At 47.1% G+C, this 12,928-nt stretch overlaps 1 long non-coding RNA gene and 1 pseudogene across 1 annotated transcript; both read left to right on the forward strand.

Annotated features, from left to right (window-relative positions):
- Positions 1-869: 869 nt before the first annotated feature.
- Positions 870-4,738, forward strand: LOC119275653. Its single transcript, XR_005135811.1, has 4 exons — positions 870-1,638; positions 1,739-1,823; positions 2,502-2,651; positions 3,438-4,738. It is a non-coding gene; the product is annotated as an uncharacterized LOC119275653 (long non-coding RNA).
- Positions 4,739-4,770: 32 nt separating this feature from the next.
- On the forward strand, positions 4,771-7,607 carry LOC119275652 (annotated as a pseudogene).
- Positions 7,608-12,928: the final 5,321 nt, after the last annotated feature.

The raw sequence follows: 12,928 nt of genomic DNA on the forward strand, positions 1-12,928 counted from the left end.
ATGCTGCAAAGGTCTGTTGCAACATGTGCATGTTACAAGGGGTGTCGCAACATGCATCGTGCTACAAGGGGAGCCATGTCACAACATGAATCGTGCTATAAGGGGAGCCACATCACAACATGTGTCGTGCTACAAGGGGAGCCGTGTCGCAACATGCATCGTGCTACAAGGGGAGCCGCATTGCAACATGCATTGTGCTACAAGGGGAGCTGCGATGCTGAGCCGCTTGACCATGTGAATCCAATGGCTCGTGACCCAGCCGATCTTCATAAAACATCAGTCAATCGACACGTAGAATGGGCCTTTCTTCTTCCATGGACTGCAGCTCATGCCTAGCGACGCCACAACAATGTATTTGTTATAGTGGAGATAGATTTTGTCTATATATGCACGCATTTGTTATTGTTGCATGTGTTTATACATGTGCTACCGTTGCTTGTATTTGTACATGTACTACATAATAAAAACCTAGCTGGGGTGACGTGGGTTTGCTGCAACAATGTGAAAGTAGCTAGCTAGATAGGTGCATGGTAATCAACTGACGGGAGTGACAGCCACATGATGTGTGAACACAGAATGCTGCTGGAATCCAGAAATAAGAGATGAATGTTCCTACAAGGCTCCTCAGAGCTCAGCGACTCTCGGCCGTTGGATGCATTTGCTTGATGGGTTTTGGGCCGTCGGATCACGCCGCTGGATGACCTCGACCGTCGGATCTAGGATGATCACTATAGGAATGAATAGTTACTCATGTTTCGTGCCACCGCGCGTAAATAGCCTGCCCCGTCGGGGGCATTTTCGTCATTTCACTCACAGGGGGTATAAAAGGGCCGGCTCCTGTGGAGACAACCCTAGCCGGCTCCCCTCCCGTGCGCCTCCTCTCCCTTCCCCTCCCACGTGCCTCCTCTCCTCCTTCCCCGCCGCCGCCCGACCTCCTCCTTCCACCCCTCCAACCGGCTCCTCTTCGATGGCCAGGGGTAGGGGGTATAAAAATCGGCCGCTCCCGTGACGGAGACCTAGCCGCCGCCTCTCTCCCACACTCGTGCAACTCCTCGCCTCTTCCTCCCGTCCCCACCTCCGGCCCACTCTCCCGCCTCGGTCTCCGGCCAATTCCGGCCACTCCGCTGAGCTCTGACGCTGCCCAACACACACAAGGCTGCTCCTCGACGAGCTCTACTAGCTTCACCGCGTCGATCTACTTCTCCTTGCCTCCTGCGGTCGCCCCCATCGATTTCCCCCACTAGGGTTTTGGTGGTGGAGGTAAACCTCGCCTCCAACGGCCGCCTGCTCGTTGCCCCGATTTCTCGATCCCCATGGATACGTCCCTATAGGAGAGAAGATGCGGAGGGAGGATAGGAGGAGGTAGGCGCACTGGGGCGGGGGGTCTCGCCGGCGACGATAGGGCTGGCCGGCCGGAGTTGGATCGAGATCCCGGCCCGCATCGCTTCCTCGTTGTCAGGCCGCATGCTGCTCCGCCCTTCCTCCTCCCCTCCCATCGTTCCCCTCCCTAACCCTGGGAGTGGGCGAGGAGGCTGAGTCGCTGCCGCCGCTGGCCCTCCACACCTCCTGTTCGACCACGCCAAGGAAGCACTGGACCTTCATCCTTGCATCTGTGCGCCTCTGGGAAGAAGACTTGAGGTAAGGCACCTTCAAATTCTTTGTTTGTTTCATATATTGGAGATGTGGGTCAGCAGATTTGGGCAGGGTCTGTGCTGCCTAATTTGCTTTCCTGGTACAGATCTTCGGCCGTCTTCGACTATGCTCGGAGAGGTGTCATGGTATGAGAGGATACAGTGGGATGGCTCCATCTGCTAGACTGATTGGTAGTCTTTTGTTAACTCTTGCTCATAACTCCTCAGTTTGTTTTATATGTGTGCATATGGACAAATTAGTGGGCATGATTTATATGTGTGCATATGGACAAATTCGCCCGGAACAGAATGACCCCTCTCATTTCCTTTTGTTCTTGCCTAAGTTAGTGTTATACATTTTGTCTGAATTTTAGTTTACATGACACGACACCCAATGGCATATAGGATATTTTCAACTGTTTTTTGGGGCAAATGACAATTATAGTAATTAAAATGACCCCATTAGTAATATTTATTATCTCTTTAATTCAGCCATATAAATTAGGACATGTGATAGATGGTGCAGATTTTTATTTCAGAATATTGTTAGCCCAACATGCATGATATTCGTGCATTAGCCACATGTATGTTAGTCCCAAAATGACTTTTTTTACTATGGATGGTACCACTAAAATATTTTGAACCACATCTAAATTTTACATTTGCTTCTCTGTTTACATGACCCACGATGCACTTGATTTTCAAACTAATAGATTTGGAAACAATAATAGTTTTGGTTTGTTTTTATTCAACAATAGTTGCATATCCTTAATTTCGAATATATTAATCCAATAATTACGGCATAGCCTGATAGACATTCTTATCTTTCACTCATTCATTGGTTTAATTTTGAACTTGGCTGTTTTCAAGGTTCTGTTGTGCAGTCATGCATCTACATGATGGTCTGCCCATTGGTTACACATGTGAAAAGCGAGTGACGCATATCAAGTTGCTGGGACCTCAGGGCACATTCATCAGCTTGCCTCAAGTATATTGGGACCCGTTTGTGATCTATATCAGGTGAGCAAATCATGCACAATAATATAGTTATGTTGTAAACTAGAGAAAAATGGCGATGTTTTAATTATCGAGGTTTTGTACACCTGTATAGCTAATGATGGTGTATTCTTATGTCAGCTAAAACTGCTTCTGCGGTGTAGTTCATCTAACCAAATTTGTAGGGGCATAAAAACATAGATTGATATGTGATACTGTACTGATTACAAAAACAACATCAGCATGGCAGACTGCCATATAAGATATATCAGATAAAAGGATAGTCTGTTACTTCTCTCCAATTGCACATGGATGGTTTGATCTTGCGTTGCACGTGTAATTTATTCATGGCTGGCTGTATAAGCATAATTCAGTAACGGATTGTTTATTTTCTCCCTGGGAATACTAACTGCTAGCATATACATTTATTTGCTGATTCTAACAAGATGCATTGCTATATCGATAATATAGTAAGCACCTCCTGAAGTTGTGAACTGTCCAGTGGTGCCTTTACATTGTTGCCTGATTGACCCTGATGTCCTTCTCCTGCGGTAGATGTTGCACCGCAGATTAGTCTCGACGGCATGCAATATTTAGTTTCTAATTTCATTGTGAGTTGTTTCTATTTTCCTGGTTTTCCATTGCTCCTAAAATGTACTTCAAAATGAGCCTGCATGTATTCAGTGTTCAGACACATGGGGTACTATGTAGACATTCATTGTGTTTGTTATGTACCCGTTTGCTTTAAAAAAATTCTGTCAGGCATTGTTACTTTGGAATCCTTCTCTTAATAATCATTCTGTTTGACAGGTGCACGAGCTCCGATGTGGTTCCTCGCTGGTTGGACGGCGTTCAAGCGCAACCCCGGCGCGCACTGAGCACTGCCTCGGCTACAACCTCCCTCGGTGAGCTCCATCTTGCTCCTGCTCCTCTGCTTCGTCTACTATATGGGACATGGCCATGGCTATATTGATGTGGGGATTGTCTGGTTGATGCTCTATGCCCTACTCATGCATCGGTTCCTACTTGAGCTTTGTAGTTGTGGATCCATGCCATTTTAGGGTTTGCAGGCTGCTGTTCATGTTTAGTTGCTATCATATGAGCTCATGTGATGCTCTGGTTTACATGTCGATGCCCTGGTCCTATAGCTATGCTCCTGGATTTGCTAGATTGATCAGTGGTGTTCGTGCCAGGGCAATGATAATTAATCGTGGCTGAAATAAGTGTGCCTTTGAGCAATCATGGCACCTGTGCGTATCAGGTTGGGTCCTCCCTCTTGTCCCTAGAATCCTTTTTGATCATGTGAATCTTGTTGTTGTCCTTGGATGGTCATTCTTGTTGAGTGATAACCAGGGCAGCTCCACTGTATAAACAGATTGATCTGGTGTTAAGAGATGATGGGGGTAGGTTATATGATCGAGGAAAGGCGAATCTGAGCCCAGTATGCAATGAACCCTGAACCCTTTCTATTTGTTTTTAAAGGTGTTGCTTATCCAGAAACAAGAACCAAAGCAGACCACAGACGCTCCCAGAGCTTAGGCACTCTCGGCCATCCGATCTATTTCTTCATGCGATTCAAGCCATCGGATCTCGGGTTTGGCTCACGTGAGACGTCACATATTTACCAGATCGTTGTGAGTCATTAGATAAAATTCCAATTGCAACAAAATGTAAATACCATGCCCCCATCAGGGCATCTGGGTCATTTCGTGTACTGGCTATAAAATGACCGTGACTTCCTATGATGAAAACCTAGCGGCCGCCTCCTCTCCCACTCGCTCCTGTAGCTGCCTCCCTCCCTCCCTCCCATGCAGGTGGCTCCCACCAACCATGGCAACGGCGGGCAGTGGCCATGGAGGAGGGTGGCAGATCAGCGGCACCGGCGATGGCGTCTGTGGCAGCTATGCAATGAACCCTGAACCACTTTTATTTGTATTTAAAGGTGTGTTGCTTATTTATGCTCAAGTGGTGTTCGTGCTAGGGCGATGATGATTACCTTGGCTTGAATTAGTGTGCCTTTGAGTAATCGAGGCACCTGTGGGTATCAAGTTGGATCCTCCCTCTTGTCTCTAGAATCCTTTTTGATCCTGTGATACTTGTTGTTGTCCTTGGATGGTCATTCTTGTTGGGTGATAACCAGGGCAGCTCTAATGTATAAACAGATTGATCTGGTGATAAGAGATGATGGGGGTAGGTTATATGATCAAGGAAAGGTGAATCTGAGCCCACTATGCAATAAAACTGCAGCCACCTCCCCTAATGTGTAAGGCAAAAATGAACTTTTCATGTCTTGTTACTTTAAAATTCCAAAAAGGTTCATTCTTCCTTTGCTGGTTACTTAACCATGATTTTTGTTTTGCTTTGGTTCTGGTTGAGATACTAAAGGTTGTTTATATATGAAAAGAACAGACACTTGTAGTTTTGTATGCCTCAACTGTTGCTTAGGAGCCAGTGTTGTAGTGATTTGCCTAATTAAAAATAACTCTAATCAATAATAGTGGTTCTTTCCTTCTGATTTGAACTGAGAAAGGGCCACTGATTCTTGATCTAAGGTGACCCCATTTTTCTATGCCTCATGCTCATGCTGCTCTATGTCCCCTTTTAAAAATTATTGCTTGCATTTTGGGTTGGTTTTCTGCTCTATGTTCCCTTTTAACGTTTCTTTCCGTTGTTGCTGCACTCCCTTTTTTTATATACTACATGATCTTTTTGTAACTCATTCTGCATGTGACATAACTAAATAATAGATTTCGATCAGTATTCACATTGAGATGAAAGGTTATACCTGATATCATCTAGCTCAAGTAGGAACTTTCTGCTCCAATATTTGCTATGCAATACTTGCCTTGCCATGTTTTTTTAACTATTGTGCCCTAAAATTTTATGAATGAAATGATTACCTCTTCCTGTTTGTATGAGGTGGCAAGTCATTTCGTTGCCTACTCTATAACATAAATTCCATCGTCCTCCTCGCCATTGAGACAACTGGAAGTCTGTCGTTGTCCGTCAACATGGATCTCCTCCGCTAGCACCTCCACATGGTGCGCATCCTAGAGCTCATCAATTGCACCTCCGCTAGCCTCTTCGATTCGCCCTACGCAGCTCAACTCCACCGACCAGGTCAGTTCTCACTTATGCTCGGTCATACACCGCATTTATTTTCCCCTCTGGACTCTAAATACATGCCCACATCTGGGGATTTCAGATCGCCATGGTTGCCAACCAGCCCCTTGATCAGAACGCGATGGCCACCAACGAGCTCCCTGATCAGATCACGATGGCGGCCGAGGAGCTCCCTGTTGAGATCGCGCTGGCAAACGAGGAGCTCCCTGTTCCTAACCCGCCGCCTTCCGCCTGCTCCACCAACAACTGTCTGTGGGGGCTTGCGCAGGTGAGCCGACACCTGTCATGTCCCCTCTCTAATTTTACTGGATGACTGAAAAAAAACTGATTGAAAGAACATCTCACGTTCATCTCTGAAGAGAAACACATGTCTCATCTAGGGGTTGTGCATACTCGGGGTCACCAATAAAAATGTAGCGATGCTCACGTTCAAACAACGTGATGATTTTAAACCTATCTCATTGACATGTGATTGGTGTAGTTGATAGTCTTGTAGATGTTTCCTCAGTTAATGTGATGTTGTCTGAACCTTCTGTGCAGCTATATTTTCTTTTCCAGAGACCACACATTATGCCAGTGACCTTTCCGTCTCTAAATGGTATCTGACTGTGACATGCTCTATAACAATTATATTAACCTGGATCCATAAATAAATGGCATCTGACTGTGACATGCTCTGTACATAATCAAAAAGCACCAAGTCGAGTTTGCTTCTCCCTTCCTTTTGGTGGTCAAAACGTGAGGTTGGAATAAAAGAGGAAAATGGAACTACACTAAATGAATAATTTCATCCAGGTGATATCCTGTGCCTGACAAGCTCAAATAATGCAGCAACACCTAATTGTTAGTTCGTAAGTCTTTTTGTTTCAGCACAAGGCCAATTTACTTAGAAGAGCAACATGTTTTTAAACATCCTTCTTTCCCGAGTCCAGTTTGTTTTTCATCTTATAGTAGCTTGATTTAGTTTGATCAACATAACATAAACTTATTGTTCCCTGCTTTACAAATCAATGCAATAACTTGTGAGATTAGCCTTTGTCCCCCACTTATTTGAACCTTTTCTTTCCTTTGCAGGAAGATGACTATGTAATACTGATTCCTCATTCCCACATCTTTGCCCTCATGCTGCAAGATCTCAAGTTGCCCCCTGTGACTTACCATCACAAGACATATCCGGGCAATGAGTCTCGTGTGACGGTTACTTTCAATTCATTGTTGCAGTTGATCGATGGTTTGCTTGTTCCAACCTCGATATCTGGTGTGATCTCAAAGAACTGTGATGAAGCAGAAGACAATGCTGCTATGAAAGCCATTAGGTTTATGGAGGATGTATGTGGCAAGGAAATCAGGGATTATCACTACATCCATGTTAAAAGGCTGGAAAATAAGGTGACACACCTGGTAAGGTTGCTGGTTGGAGCAAACAAGACAATAAAGAAGGCATGTAGAGGATGATACTATGCTGTCAGACACATGAGCTCTTATTCTAACCAGATACAGAATACGACAGCTGCTCGGTGCCTAAGAGGGCAGGACAACACCAAAAGGGCTATGAAAACGACACTCGCAAGCACGGGAAAGTTGGCAAAAAGGCTACGTTATATTGGCATGAAATTGGAGCAGCACCTAGAGACCACGGATAGTATCTGGTGAGCTTTGGTCAGCGCATCGTACCCAGCATGTTTACTGATCATTGCCTTTGCCCTTTTGATGTTCTTTTGAACAAAAAATACATATCCTATGGATTCCTGTTGTTATCATTAAGTGTACTTTCTGTTGTTATTGTGAAGTGTGCTTTCTATGATTGTATACTGTTTGGTGACTTCCCATTTTGTGCACGTGAACGATCTTTGTTTCCAACTGGTTCTTCGGTGATTCTTCCTGTTATATATGAATCTCCTTTAATTTTTTTGATATGGCTTCATTTCATTCTGTTTTAGCTTTAGCTTACTTACAATTATTGATTTTACAGTCAGCTCCTGGCATCGATAAATCATGCTTTGTTTAGATTACAACAACTTGACATTAACCCTCTTAGCTCACATACACAAAGTATAACATTTATCTATACTTTGTGATGCAATAGCTTCATGGATGGGTGTTTCGAGGTTTCTCAGGTTGCAACGTTAAGCGAGTATCAATATTTTTAGTTACATTCTGTCTGACATCTATTTATAGCTCCAGTTCATTCAGACGTTGTTAGTACCATTTAGATACATGGTGGTAATATCATGCTTTCATTTCCCTTTTTATCATCCAAATAGCAATTGAGTTACTAATAACTTAACATTACACGTTTGACCAAAACGTTCGGACAGGCACCCTCACGCCAAGGTGCGTTTCCGATCTAGTGATGTGTGAACACGTGAGGTGTGAACGAGTACTCAGTGTGAATACACCTCACGGCCTGGTGACTCACGTGAAAATTGGGCCGCTAATCATGTGGCTGACAAGCATCTGATCTAAGGACTCGGGAGGCGATTTATTTTTCACGAGTATCATCTGAATGATGGGTAGCAGGCGCCATAATCTAATCAACAACAAACCAAAGGCTGTGATTCTCTAAAATAAAGTTGTGATTAGCGGGAAAAAACCAATGGCTGTGCATCTTGACATGTTCATGTTTAGTTGGTTTTGTTGGAGCTTTTTCTATTATTATCTCGCTACTTCTACTTTAGAGTCTTAGAGCATCTATAGCCAGGCACCTCAAACCCGTCTCGAACGCCCGGGCGGACAACCCAGTCACTGACCAGTAAAATAAAAACGACTCATCCGGGCGCTTGAAACCGCCCTCAAACGCCCGAACTGTCCGGCGCCCCTTATATCCACCGGTGAGTTGCCGGCGGAGCCCGACGAGGACGAGCGGCTCGTCACTTGGGTCTACCGCCTTCCACTAACAACGGTGGGGACATGCGCTCGGTGGCTCCAGTGGAAGAGCGTGAAGGCGCGACAACATGCCATTGAGCAGCCGGAGTGAGAGGAAGCGGTGGCAGCGGCGGAGGCGGCCCAGCTCGTGAAGCTCAAGCGGCAACAGGATACGGCTGTCCGACGTCTCAAAGTACTCATCGTCCTCTCCTCCTCCTCCTCCTCCGACGACCACAACGCCTCGTCCGATGACTCGAGCGATCCTCCATGAATTGCCAACACCTACAGATGCACTGTCGACCGAAAGGGGAAAGGGTCAGTGAGGATGTGGTGAAGATCCACCTTCCCCACTTTAGTTTCAAATTTCTAGATGTAGTTTAAATTTATTCATCGTTTATGTGCATTAGTGAACTTTGACGATCTTTTAAAGATTCGTTGGTGATCTTTTGGTGAACGGATTGTGCATTTCTATGTTTGATTATATGTCTGTTTCATGTTCCACGTAGTTTTATCCGCATTGCATGGTTTAGTACGGATATAAGGGATCAGATATGAGATACACGGATATGGATGACACTTTTTGAGAACTGGCTGGTTAGTGCCCGCGGAGACGACTAAACGCGTCCACGGACACTTGTACAAATGATGTAAAACCAGATGATGTAAAAATGATTATAGGCTAGAAGAGATAAGGTGTTTGGAAATCGTGGCTGCGGTTGCTTTTTCATATGCACAAAAGTTGGAGCCCAAAGAAGTGAAAAACTGAAAAGCAACTGAAACATCAAATCCAACGATGGAGAGGTCGGGAGCTCCGAACAGGACTAGTGACTCGGTGGTGATCGGGTCGGTAGATTGGAGGACAGTTGACCGCTAATAAACCTCGCCGGCCGATGATGGTGCGACAGCTACCATCTCGGACAACGGAACTGTCTGAATCGACGACCGCATTTCGAGCTTCCACAATAGTTTTCTTGGCCGATAGGTACAAGCGGTGGGGTGGCGGCGGGGCTGGGGTGGTCACCGGATTGGCGGTGACAAGTAAGTTTCACCGTGGCGGTTGGGTTCTCGACGCGGCAACACCGAAAGGCATCTAAACATTAGCGATAGTAGCTTTGACTCTTATAACATGACCTAAGTGACGAGGACATGTACCTAGGGTTTGGTCCTAGGCCTGACCTACATGCCCTACCCAAGGACACCACATACAAGAATCCGAGACCCACAAGGTTATCAAGGAGTCACCGACTGGGATACCTGCAATTTACAAGTCACTCAAAAGAAGGATTCACTCGGTGAAATCACGTACACTCGACTGTCTCTGTTCACTCGGAGTACCAGGCGCCACTCGACCACAGAAGCCCTAGAGTCATCCTGAGATAGCAACGGTCGGATGATTAGTTCGTCGCCTTGAAGAGCATCTAATGCTGACATTACATCTAACGCTCGCATCCCTTAACTCACCCATTGAACCCTTGGGTAACGGGGGCCTTGACGAGGGGCCAACAGACTCTATATAAGCCGCCCCTCAACCCCTGCACAATGGTTCACATCATTTGTAACTCAACACTCCAGATAATCAAGCTCCCGCAGCACCGAGACATAGGGTCTTTACCTCTTCTGAGAGCGGCCTGAACTCATAAATCCGAGTGTACAACCACACCATAGCTAGGCTCTACTCCCATACGTACCCCTATCCTCTACTGTTGGAATCATTCCCACGATAGTTGGCGCCCACCATGGGGCAAGCTTCTAAGTGACTTCCGGTGTGGTTGCGTTCTTCAACATCTCCACCATGGTTTCCGGCGGCGGACTGTCCCTGGGTTGCGAGATCCGTCTCGGCGTTCTCACCTTCATCGTCGAAGATTCGGTGTGGATCCAAGAAGCCCCTTTGGACGTTGAAGAACTCCCCATTTGCGGGGCGGTGCACTTCCGTGCAAGTTCCAGCGGTGTCCTCCTCCGGCAATTGTCGACTTAGTATCAGTCGTCCCTCGTGGCGTTTTCCCTCCCCAATGCTAGTCGTCGCAAGCGATCCGGTGGCTCTAGGCTCCAGCGGTGGGTTAAACACTTGGTGGCTCGTCAGTCATCCGCTCTGCAGATCGCGGTAATCGAGCCTAACGAATCCCCTATGATTTGATCAATCTGTTGTCGGGTCACTCGGATACCCTATCCGAGTGCGAGAGCAGCGACCCCGCAGCGGAAGTGCTTATGGCTGACTCTCAGCATAGCTCGCTAGGGTATTCTCGTGGTGCGGATGGTGTGATGGTCTGTTGCACGTCAATGACGAGTACTATCCACAACCCCTCACCGCTGAGCAAAGGGAAGAACTGTTGCGCAGGAACCAGCAAGTCCTTTGGACTCCCATCATCGGCATGACTGCCGAGGCTCAGGCCTTGGAGGCCGTGCGCTTAGCCACTCTGACTGAGCGCACAGGTCTCGAGGAGCTCCAGAAATCACTCGATGACTGCGCTCACAGGCAACCTCCAAGTTCCAATCAGCGGCAACAACAACTGTTCCCGAGTGGATCGCAGAGCGAGTACCAGATTCCGTACTCCGATTCAAAATGTAGCAGCTGCCGCTCGGATTGCAGATTCTATGCAGCCGTCCCAGTCCAAAGCGGGAGAGGGTCTTCGACAGATCCAAGCGCTGCTCGGAGCGGCTGGGGAACATAATTCGTCCGTTTCTCAGTTGTGCAACAGAATTCATAGCAGGTCTGTCAGAACAGAAACATCTAGTCGGCTCACAGCCCAACATCGCCTCCGTGGCGTGAAGATCGCGGTTACCACCAGGATCAGTACCTAGATCAAGGCCGCGGTCAGTTTGCTGCTCGACATCATCATGACGATCGCTGTCAAGTGCCAACGCCCCCTCTGAGGGGTGGTTCATATGTGCCCTAGCGGTACGATGATAGGCGCTCATATGCTGATGAGTGGAGAGAGCCAGTCGATCCCCGAGATCCAGGGTTCAATGCACGGTCATTTCTCAGGTAGAATCTAGTTGATAGAGGCAGGGCTCGCCGAGAGAGCTTGGAAAGAGATCGTCCGAGTGGAAGTGGTGCATACATCTCCGGGCCCGAGTGTTTCAGCAGAGCCATACGGGCTGCAGAGATACCACCCAATTTCAGGTTAGCCACAGGAGTAAGCAAGTTCACTGGCGAGTCGAAGCCAGAGACGTGGTTGGAAGATTACCGAGCGGCAGTGCAAATTGGTGGTGGCAATGATTATGTCGCCATGAAACATTTACCTTTGATGTTGGAAGGGTCTGCCCAAGCATGGTTGAACCAGTTGGCTCCTGCTAGCATATACTGCTGGGAAGACCTAGCTTGAGTGTCCATCAAAACATCCGAGGGCACATGCAAGCATCCCGCCGAGCTGACTGAATTGCAGCACTATGTTCAAAAACCGAATGAAACTCTGAGGGATTGCATACAACGCTGGACCACACCTCATCACTTGGTTGAGAACGTCACTGAGCATCAGGAAGTTTGTGCTTTCAAGGCCGGTGTTAGATATAGAGAGCTCATCCTGAAGTTCGATCGGTATGGAACCCTGACCATGAGAAGAATGATGGAAATAGCCACTCGGTATGCGAATGGAGAGGAAGAAGACCGACTCCGTAACGGTAAGGGAAAGGCTGGTGATCCCAACCCCGCCAGCGCAAGCCGAAGGTACAGGTCCAGCAGAAGCAGCTGCTCTGGCAGCACAAGGCAAGTTCAAAGGGAAAGCCAAGGAACAGTGGATACCCAAGAAGAAGAGGGATCTATTGGGACAGGATGTCCTTGATCTGCCATGTGCCATTCCCACTAAGAAAGATGAAGAGGGGTAACCTGATATTACCCAAGCATACCACTAGACAGTGCAGGTTGTTGATTCAGCAGTTCCGCGAAGGTCAGCTGAGTGAAAAGAGCTCTGACAAAGACAACGGTGATGAGAAGGCTAAAGATTACCCTGTAGTCACTGCCACTCTAATGATTTTTCTGACGTCGAGAGTAAAAGTCGACCGAAGGTCATCAATCGAGAGGTAAATATGGTTGTTCCAGCAACTACTACGTACCTCAAGTGGTCAAAAACTCCCATCACTTTCGATCAGTCGGACCACTCGGCCCATGTTACTACCCCTGGGCGGTAGGCACTGGTGGTTGACCCAATTGTGGTAGGCACTTGATTGCGTAAAGTCCTCATGGATGGCGGTAGTGGTTTGAAGATACTCCATGCCGAGACCCTTAAAGGAATGGGCATTCCGATGTCCCAACTCAGTGAGAGCAACATGCAATTCCACGGAGTCATTCCAAGGAAGAAAGCGAAATCACTCGACCA

The sequence above is a fragment of the Triticum dicoccoides genome, chromosome 3B (genome assembly GCF_002162155.2).
Source record: "Triticum dicoccoides isolate Atlit2015 ecotype Zavitan chromosome 3B, WEW_v2.0, whole genome shotgun sequence".
In the NCBI taxonomy this organism is placed as follows: Eukaryota; Viridiplantae; Streptophyta; class Magnoliopsida; order Poales; family Poaceae; genus Triticum; species Triticum dicoccoides.